The following is a 9284-nucleotide window of genomic DNA, read 5'->3' as shown; positions in this document are numbered from 1 at the left end:
GTGCTTATGGTGTTGTGTGAACCATTTGAGGTGTCACACTTGGGGCACTAGGCACTCAAGCTTCATGAAGACAAGCACTATCAAGAGGTATGTATTCTATCTTGTTATATCCATTATTTTGTATGCTAGATTAGGATAATACCTTGGATGTTCATATTTGCATGTATAATAGAGAAAACATAGATCCAAGGTATTTAGGGTTGCATGTACACTTAGGAGTGTTAGAATGCTCATAACCCAAGAGTGGTATCAGAGCCTAGGCTTGTTTTCTTGTTATACCTGCAATAGAAGCTGAAAAATCAAGTTTTGATGCTGTCAGCCCAGCTGACTCGCCGAGTCCATGAAGGGACTCGACGAGTCCAAGGCAAAATGCATCCAACTCGCCGAGTTGTGTTCATGCACTCGACGAGTTGGACCCCAGACAACATATCTTCGAGGTTTTTGGCTAGATATGGACTAGGAACATTACCCTAAGTTGTTTTGAACTTATAAACTTGTTTTTTAAATGTGGTAATGTTCATGCTAATCCATTTTCAAAGATAATTGTCAATAGATTCATGTTTTGTATTAGTTTAAAGGTTAGACTAATTACATGAAAAAGTTTGATTTGAATTATCTTGTTCTTATGAGTTGCTTAGATTAATAGAAAAGTTGAGCGAAAAAGTTGTTTTCAATCCAAATTAATCTAAGAGTTGATTCTAAAATGTGTTTGTGTAACCTATCCTTAAGTTACATGAAAAGTCACATTAAAGACTCATAAAACTCATAAAGTTGGCAAAGGTTACAAAAAAAAAAAAGATGAAGAGTCTTGTCCTTAAGTTATGGAGGTTCAAGAGTCACTTCATTAATAAATAAATAAATAAAAATAATGTAACCTTAATTAATTTCATAAGTTATAAAATAAAGAAAAGTTAATTCTTTATTAGTTTAAAGTCTTCCATAATTTGTCCTCAAGTTATGGAACTTGAAGAGTTTTTGGATTAAAACTACTTTAAACATATAAGTTATGGAATTAATTAGTTTTGAATAGTTTCAAAACTTGCCCTCAAGTTTTGGAATTTGTAAAGTATTCTCTTATGAATACTTTAATTCCAAGTTAGCCCTTAGAATTTTAAAAGTTAAAATTCAACCCTTATACTTTATAATATTATAAGTTAATAATATTTATATGTATAAGAGTAAAGTCGGTCTTACCGCTAGTACGCCTCATTCACGAAGTCGGTCTATAAGGTGGGTATAAGGTTGTTGCCTATAAAATGGCGACTTAATGGGTGTTCACTCTCACCCACCGCTCGCTTGACTGGTGGAGGGTCGTTAGCCGAACGGGTTTGACATGACTATAATTCTCCCTTCATTAAAAGTATTAATGATAAATACTAAGTAACTAAACTTTTAAGAATACCCAATCTTAGTTACTTAGAAAAATGTGAATAAGGTGCTAATCCACGAAATTACACTTTGCACTTTGTTTGAGTCGGTTAGTGGAGCGCGTGTGGTTAACCTGCACACTAACTCGTATTTAACAAGGTAGGCAAAGGGTAACTTAATGTTTATCATAGTATCGATGGAGCGTGTGTGGTTAACCGGCACATCGATTGAGGGGTAAACACTTAAGGGTACCCAGTAATTTTAATGGTTACTTCACACCTTGTTTTGTGATCCTCGGCATCCCAGTCACAAAACCTGAAGGGCACACTCGAGATTGAAACATGCCATTGAACAGTTCAATGAATCTCAAAAGATCTAGGAGTTTCAAAAACCAATTAAAACCTAATAATACATTTCGTTTATCTTGGTGGAAATTGGTGAATCGTCATTCACCTACCTTCAAATTGTTTTATAGCTTGGATTACGGCATACCTCTTCTAAGTTATAAAATAGTTTGTTGGGTCCTAGCCTTAATATTTTCATATTGGGTGTCATATTAAGGACTCAAAGATCAACTATCTTGAATATCTCCCATAACATGTCTGGTTTAGACATTTATGATCTTCCCAAATCTCTTGAAACAAGCATTCCTAATGAAGATGATGTCCTATGGATATCATACTTCTTTCTCCTCCTACAATTATTCTCCCTACCCCACAAGTTCTTGAAAAGTTTAAGGTCACTCAAGCCCTATTGGCAAGGCAAGGTCTAGGTGTGATCACATCTTGGAGATGTAGTCACATATTGACAAGCCGGGAGAGTTGGGTGTCAAAGTCTTGAGAAAGTTAGTGGTTCAATCACTTTCTAAGTCACATAGTGAGTTCTTTTGGAACACCTATGAAACAGACTATGACAAGACCCTTAATGATCTTATCTATTTGTTAAGATCAACTTCCTGAAACTTTATGGACATTGACAATAAGTGACACAGGAAATCCAGAAAAACATTCTCTTCCCAATGGAAAGGGATCGACCATAGTCAACTTGGTTGACCAAATGGTAAAGAGAAAAGCTAAGTCTGTGATAGTCTCGTGTACCATTATCAAAGGGTCCATATATTTATATTGCCAAAGAAAGGGTCATCATTTGCGAAGCTGCCAAATTTACCTAAGGGTGTTAAAGTCAATAAGATTGACTCTACTTCAGGTAAAGTCCACTACTCTAACTCTGTTAAGTTTCTATTTTCAGATTCTTGATGCATGATGTGACTGGGTCACATGATGATGTTTTAAGAATCAAAGAAAAGTAAAGGAACTTAAAGAAAGAATATGCTGAATCTGATCGCATAGATGGATTTCTATCGTGTAGTTTGAAGATCGGATTCTTGAGCTACTTCTTAGGAGTTATGAGATATTGCTAAGGAATAGACAACAACAAGTTTTCATATGGGTTGTAAGGATAAGTTTTTCCGCATAGTTTTAAAATAAAAGGAATTTTTGATTTTATTTATTTTAAAATATCCTTACAATGGCAAATAAGGAAAAATTGTTGCTTATATGATTCCATTAATAGCAAGAGTGGAAATATGAAATTGATTCCTTCATTTGTGGTAATGTCTAAATTTACCAAATAAGGAAAGATTCTCATCACCCAAGTCTCAATTGGACCGGAACTTGGAATCATGCGAGTTGTATAGCATGATGAATGAGAACTTTCAAGTATTGGAAAAATTAAGACTAATTACTTGTTCACATGGATGTGTGAGTCAAGTAATGGACTAAGGGATCAAGTACATAGTCATGTGCACTAATTAAGTCCACCACAAAATATTAATAAGACTATTCGTCATAGTTTACTAAAGCTCAGTAAATATGATTATACTTACAAGCTTAAGTGTAACTCTGAGACATTGGAAAAAGGTTCCAATGTATGACAGAGCGAATAAGAAGAATCAACTGAGGCAGAAGGATAAAAGTTTCTCAAATCTGAAAAGATGGGAGAGTACTTTAGTATCAGCTTTGACAAGGAAGTCTTATAGGTCAAGAGGACAGTGGGAGTCTTAAAGGTCTTGAAAGTCTCAAGAACTAATCAAGAATGAAACCTAAAAGTTCTTCACTAGCACACGACTTAAGGTTTATAACCTATCGTGTTGACATATTTTGTGCCCATTCTAGTTAAAGTTGGCTTTGCATATGAGTTCTTAGAGTTCTCAATGTGTTGCACAACAACTTGGAAGCAATGGTAGGCCCTTGAGCTGCCAGGTGGCAAGAAATTAAGATTGAGTTCAATCCATATGGGTAGAACTCATACACCAATAAATCTAAGTGTCGTAAGGTTTCTCTCTGATTCATGAAAAAGATGGTGAGGAAACACTTTCACTAAGTAGATTTTAGTTAGATAGCAATTGTGATATTTGCATTCTCAAAGTCGTTAGTGGAGCGTGTGTGGTTTACCGGCACACTAACTTGGACTTGTGAGAAATGGAAAAGGTCAAAACGATCAAGACTATGATTACAACATCCCTTTTCATAGTTCTTAAAATTGTTTTGACACACCCATGAGCTATCTAAGGGAAGGTGTATGTTTTTGATAAAGTCTTATCAAAACAATCTAGTATCAGAAATCTGAACTTTGGTAAGAAAGTCAATAAAGTATTGATTTCTAGAAGTCCAGCTGTTTTTTTTGAGTACATGTCAAAGCTAGTGGGAGCATAAGTGTTATGCTAATAAATCATCATGTTAGTGGGAGCATGATAATTACGATAAGTATTGCAAGCTAGCAATGTTAATTATAGAAAACAAAATGTTTCAATTGGGAAAGTTTGTTTTGCTATAATTAAGGGAGAGGAAATTATACTTCATCTCAAATCTATAAGCTTAGATCGTGAGGTTTTAATCTTTTAGTCAAGGATATATATGAATTTCATGTTGGAATGGCTCAACATAAGGAAATTCTGTATATGGGTCCATTATTTGCGTTCTTAAATTCGATTATGATTACGGCATCCCTTTTCATAATCTGAATTATGAGAACTTGGCAAATTGAAATGGAAATGTTATAGCAAAAGACTGGTTTAGTCTTTATGTGAGACATCATGAATCGTGTCCCATATGCTTCGGATATAGGATCGATTACATGTGCTATATTTATCCTTTCTAAAAATTTCCAAATGCCTGGGGCATTAAGAAGGGAAAAGGTTTAGAACTGGATATGACTAAAAGGATTAAACAATTGTCGAGGACAATCTAAGGTTTACCAAAGATTGGTTGCTCAAGTACAATTGGAAGTATAGTGATAATTCTGGAAGGACCATATTGACATAATCTGTAAGGAGGCAACTCCTGTTCAGAAGTGATAGTCAAAATGAATCTGGAAATGTTTCAAAGTCAGATATTTCAATCTGTGTAAGATTAAGGAAACTTAATGCAAGAAGGATGTTTCCAAGGATTTGATCTCCTTTGGAATACTCTGTAATGATTTTTGCCAAGTCTTTCTAACTTTGTGCATAATCATTACAAGAGGATCAATGCATATAAGTTTAGAATCTAACAGATTTTAGTAAATGCCATGAATTTGGAATTCTTGCATTTGCAGTAAGGATTTGGGAGTGTGAAAAGAGAATCATTGAAGTTATGTTCAATTGATCTAGTTCACAAAATAAAGATCATAGACAAACATATTATGCATACTTGGTGTATGGCATGACTAGTGTTTAGAAAAACATAGTGTACATGCTTGGAGCATGGGACAACTATTGTTTTAAATTCAAGAATAAAGTTGATAGTTGAAACAGTATACATGAATAATGTGTAATCATATGGTGATAAATAAAAGGTGTTTTATTTATATTCATAAGTTCTGAGACCATATTGGATTCAATTATTCTTGTGTTTCATTTTGCATGTTTTGACTTCCCGAATAAACTAGGTTATTGTTCCGGAATGACTAAGTTATTCAAACCATCCACAGTCGGTTATATGTTGGAAGTAGATATGAATTAAGACTGTCATGGGTTGGCTTGTAGAGGTCTAAGGTGTTGGACAAATGGCTACAACACTCATGAGTGCTCATAAGTTCTGAGTATTGGATTCAACCCGCGCTCATTGGAATCACTTCATGGATTTTATCACGAGTGATCATGAGACGATAATATCTTATATTCTTCAAACCTAGAGATATGAGTTGTTACTATGAGTTGGTTGTACATTGATTGCACGAAACTGCATTTGGTAACTCGGTGCTATAAAACCTGTCTTTGTGTATGATTCAACAAGTAGTAGAACAAGCCATATGAGTCGAAGTTTATCCATTCCTTTTACCTTCGGGATAAAAGCGATATCTGTGGGCCCCTCGATGATTTGATGATGACAAATGGAAGTGCTCGGCCGGGCCAGGACTAATTTGATTTGTTCAATTAGTCAGTCGTCATAAATCGGAAATCGGGAAACAACTAATGGACAGAGAGAATGATTATAATCCATGTCTCAGCCCATATGATATCTAGAATGGAGGAATATATGATCCCTTATCTAATGGACAAGTCATTGACAAAGGTCAGAGTTCATCTACAAGATCAGAGTTCGACAGAAGCTTTTGAGAGCTACGATTGCCAGTTGGTTCCTGAAGTCATACGCAATAATAGTTTTAGACTTATCCAAGTGGGAGACTGTTGGATTAATGTCTAAGTCCATAACTATAATTGGTAAGACTTGACCCGACCCGGCATGGTCCATTTGGGTTGCATGGCATCATGCACTTGGATAGACTAAAATGAGAGAAATAACACTTAAGGTTTGTTAATATATTATAAGTTCTAATATATTAATAAGGTTATTTAATTAGTATTGATCAAGAATTAATTTGGAATTAATTAAGTGATCAAAAGGAGACTAATTAAATATATGGGTTGATTGTGTAAATCATTCATTCTTATATATGTGGGCTTGTGATCCAAGATTCCTTATGTTGGACTAAGTCCATGGGGTGACCCATGGATACTCCATGGAGGTTAAAATCCATGGAGCATAAGGAATGGGTAAAGTCATGAGTTACATGGTGTAACCCTAATAGCCACCATATAAAAGAAACCCATGGCTCAAGAAATCGTGACTAACACTAATGTATGTATGAAGGGCTAGACGATTTCATGAAGTGTTCTAATTTCTCTCTAAGTTATTCCAAGTGCTTATGGTGTTGTGTGAACCATTTGAGGTGTCACACTTGGGGCACTAGGCACTCAAGCTTCATGAAGACAAGCACTATCAAGAGGTATGTATTCTATCTTGTTATATCCATTATTTTGTATGCTAGATTAGGATAATACCTTGGATGTTCATATTTGCATGTATAATAGAGAAAACATAGATCCAAGGTATTTAGGGTTGCATGTACACTTAGGAGTGTTAGAATGCTCATAACCCAACAGTTAGTACACTAGTAGTTATAATATTATTATACTACAGTACTTCATTATTCTCCCCATTTACATCTACTTTGTAACCTCCTCACAATAAAGAGTAATGTAAAAACTATATTTTCACTAATGATAGTCACGTTTTGGGAAAATACTCACTTTTACAAAGAACAAACATATAGTACACTTGATGCCTTGGTAGAAGGCTGCTTTTAATGGAAAATATAGGTTTTTCTAAGAGATACAAATGATTACTATAAACATTTTACATACTTTTACACTCAAACTCTTACAAACATGTTCATGCAAATCATTGAAACTAAATACTTATGAACTCACCAGCTTTAATGCTGATAAACTCTTTCAAAATAACTTGTATTCTCAGGTCATCAGTAGACAGGTACCGATGCTAGCTTTTGAGAATATGGAGCACATACAAGACTCATCTCTTATTTTGATTCATATTTTGGTGTCTTATAAACCACATAACACACTTGTATTAAAATTATATATTTAATGCAATGGATGATGTTGTTTACTTGTTTACTATTATATTGTGTTGTAATACTATACATGACGTCCTCCACCCCCGAACGTTTCCGCCGTTCTTCGTTTTAGGGTGTGACTGAAATTGTTGAAATGGTTAAATCAAAAGGTGAATCATACTTCGTTCCAAAATCAAGTCTTGGAATCGTACTCCAAGATTGTGATATTGAGAGACACATCTTAAGAAGTTTTAAGACACTCATCAAACGTGAAGCAGAAAATTGTTTTTCTTACACTTGCACATTTGAAATTGGTAAATTGTGATGTCTTGGATAAGACAAAGTCCAACTAATACCAATTATGTGTAGTGTTTGTCTTGATAAGAATTTGCACTAACTCTTGAATACTTGTTTGTTAAGAAATGTTTTCTTGATAAGAGAATCTTATATGTCAAGAGGTGAGTGGGAGTCTAAATGATCTTGAAAAGTTTCAAGAACTAATCAAGTGTAAACCTATTATTAAACACTAGCACACAACTTGAGGTTTGTAACCTATCGTGTTGATGTATTCTTGTTTCTATGCCAATCCATTTGAGTTGATTATGCATATGAATGCTACGAGTTCTTGTCACACCCCCAAACAAGGATGGCGGAAATTTCTGGGGGTGGAGGACTTCATGTATAATATCATAACCCCAATTGCAATAGTAATTCAAGCAAACACAACCAACATATATATAATTGAAAGAGTTACATCATTATGCGAAATACATGTCTCCAAATCAATTCCAACATGTGACAAAATCTAAAATGTTTGACGCGTTAGCATCCCATCCTTAAAATGCACTTGGTTACCTGTTTAGTGATTTCCTGAGAATACAAGTTGTTTAAAAAAGTGTCAACACAAAGGTTGGTGAGTTCATAAGCTTTTGCTTTGAATTAATAAAAGCCTTTCTCTTGTAAAAGTAATGTTTGTTCCAGAAAAATCCGATATTTTCCTTAAAATGTGTAATGTGGTCTTATATCCAAAGACCGGAATGTGTAACTAACCTTTCTTACATATAGTAAATAATGAAACTTTAAATCGACATAAACTCATTTAATTTCAATGAAATTCCTGTAAATTCCTATGTTTGTTAATACTTTCTGTGAGTTATTATAACCATGCTATGACCTAGTTGGCCTGAAACGACATTCTTTAGGCGTCGGAAATGTTATGACATTTGTCACTCCAGACCTACCGGTCTAACTGTTGCATGCAGTTAAGGTGTGGGTTTGTAAAACCCAATATAGATCTATAAACAACTATCACACTCTCCTTACAAGATACTCCGGTTACAGTACATGACTTATTAGTAAATGTGAAGCGAATATCTCACAAAGTCATTAACGAATTTACGTGTAACGTAATGAAAATCCATTTTGTATAAATGTACCCTTTTTGTATGAGTGTGTTATGTAATGTATCATAAACCATACCTATTATAGTTTATCAAAACAAGGGTAGTAGCGGTAATGTACACAAACTATACTTAACATAGTTTATTCAAATGTTTGTATGTAATGGATGTACTTTGATTATAACAATTTGTTATCTTTTATATTCTATATATATATATATATATATATATATATATATATATATATATATATATATATATATATCAAAATCCATTTATTAACTGATGCATGTCTATATACTAAGACAAAATGTCATTTATTTGCAATAACATATATTCACATAAAGATATACACCTTGCTCGACATGTTACAAGGTGAAATGAAATTGTTAGCATTTTTCTGTTATTAACATTTTCTATTATGGTTCTTAGAAAATTTATAGAAAATCATAACAGGTCCAAATCAGAATCCGTAAATTTTGGGAGTTAAGAAAATGAGTCTAGTTTGTTCATAAATTTTCCCACGATTTTTAGTGACCTCTAACTTAGGTGAAAATGTCCATAAACACAGACTGGTCCGGATTGGTTTTTGAAATGATAGGCAGTTTTGTAAAAATC

Source organism: Lactuca saligna, chromosome 8 (genome assembly GCF_052625555.1).
Source record: "Lactuca saligna cultivar CGN05327 chromosome 8, ASM5262555v1, whole genome shotgun sequence".
Lineage (NCBI taxonomy): Eukaryota > Viridiplantae > Streptophyta > Magnoliopsida > Asterales > Asteraceae > Lactuca > Lactuca saligna.
The sequence above is the reverse complement of the archived record's forward strand: the minus strand, read 5'-3'. Positions refer to the sequence as shown.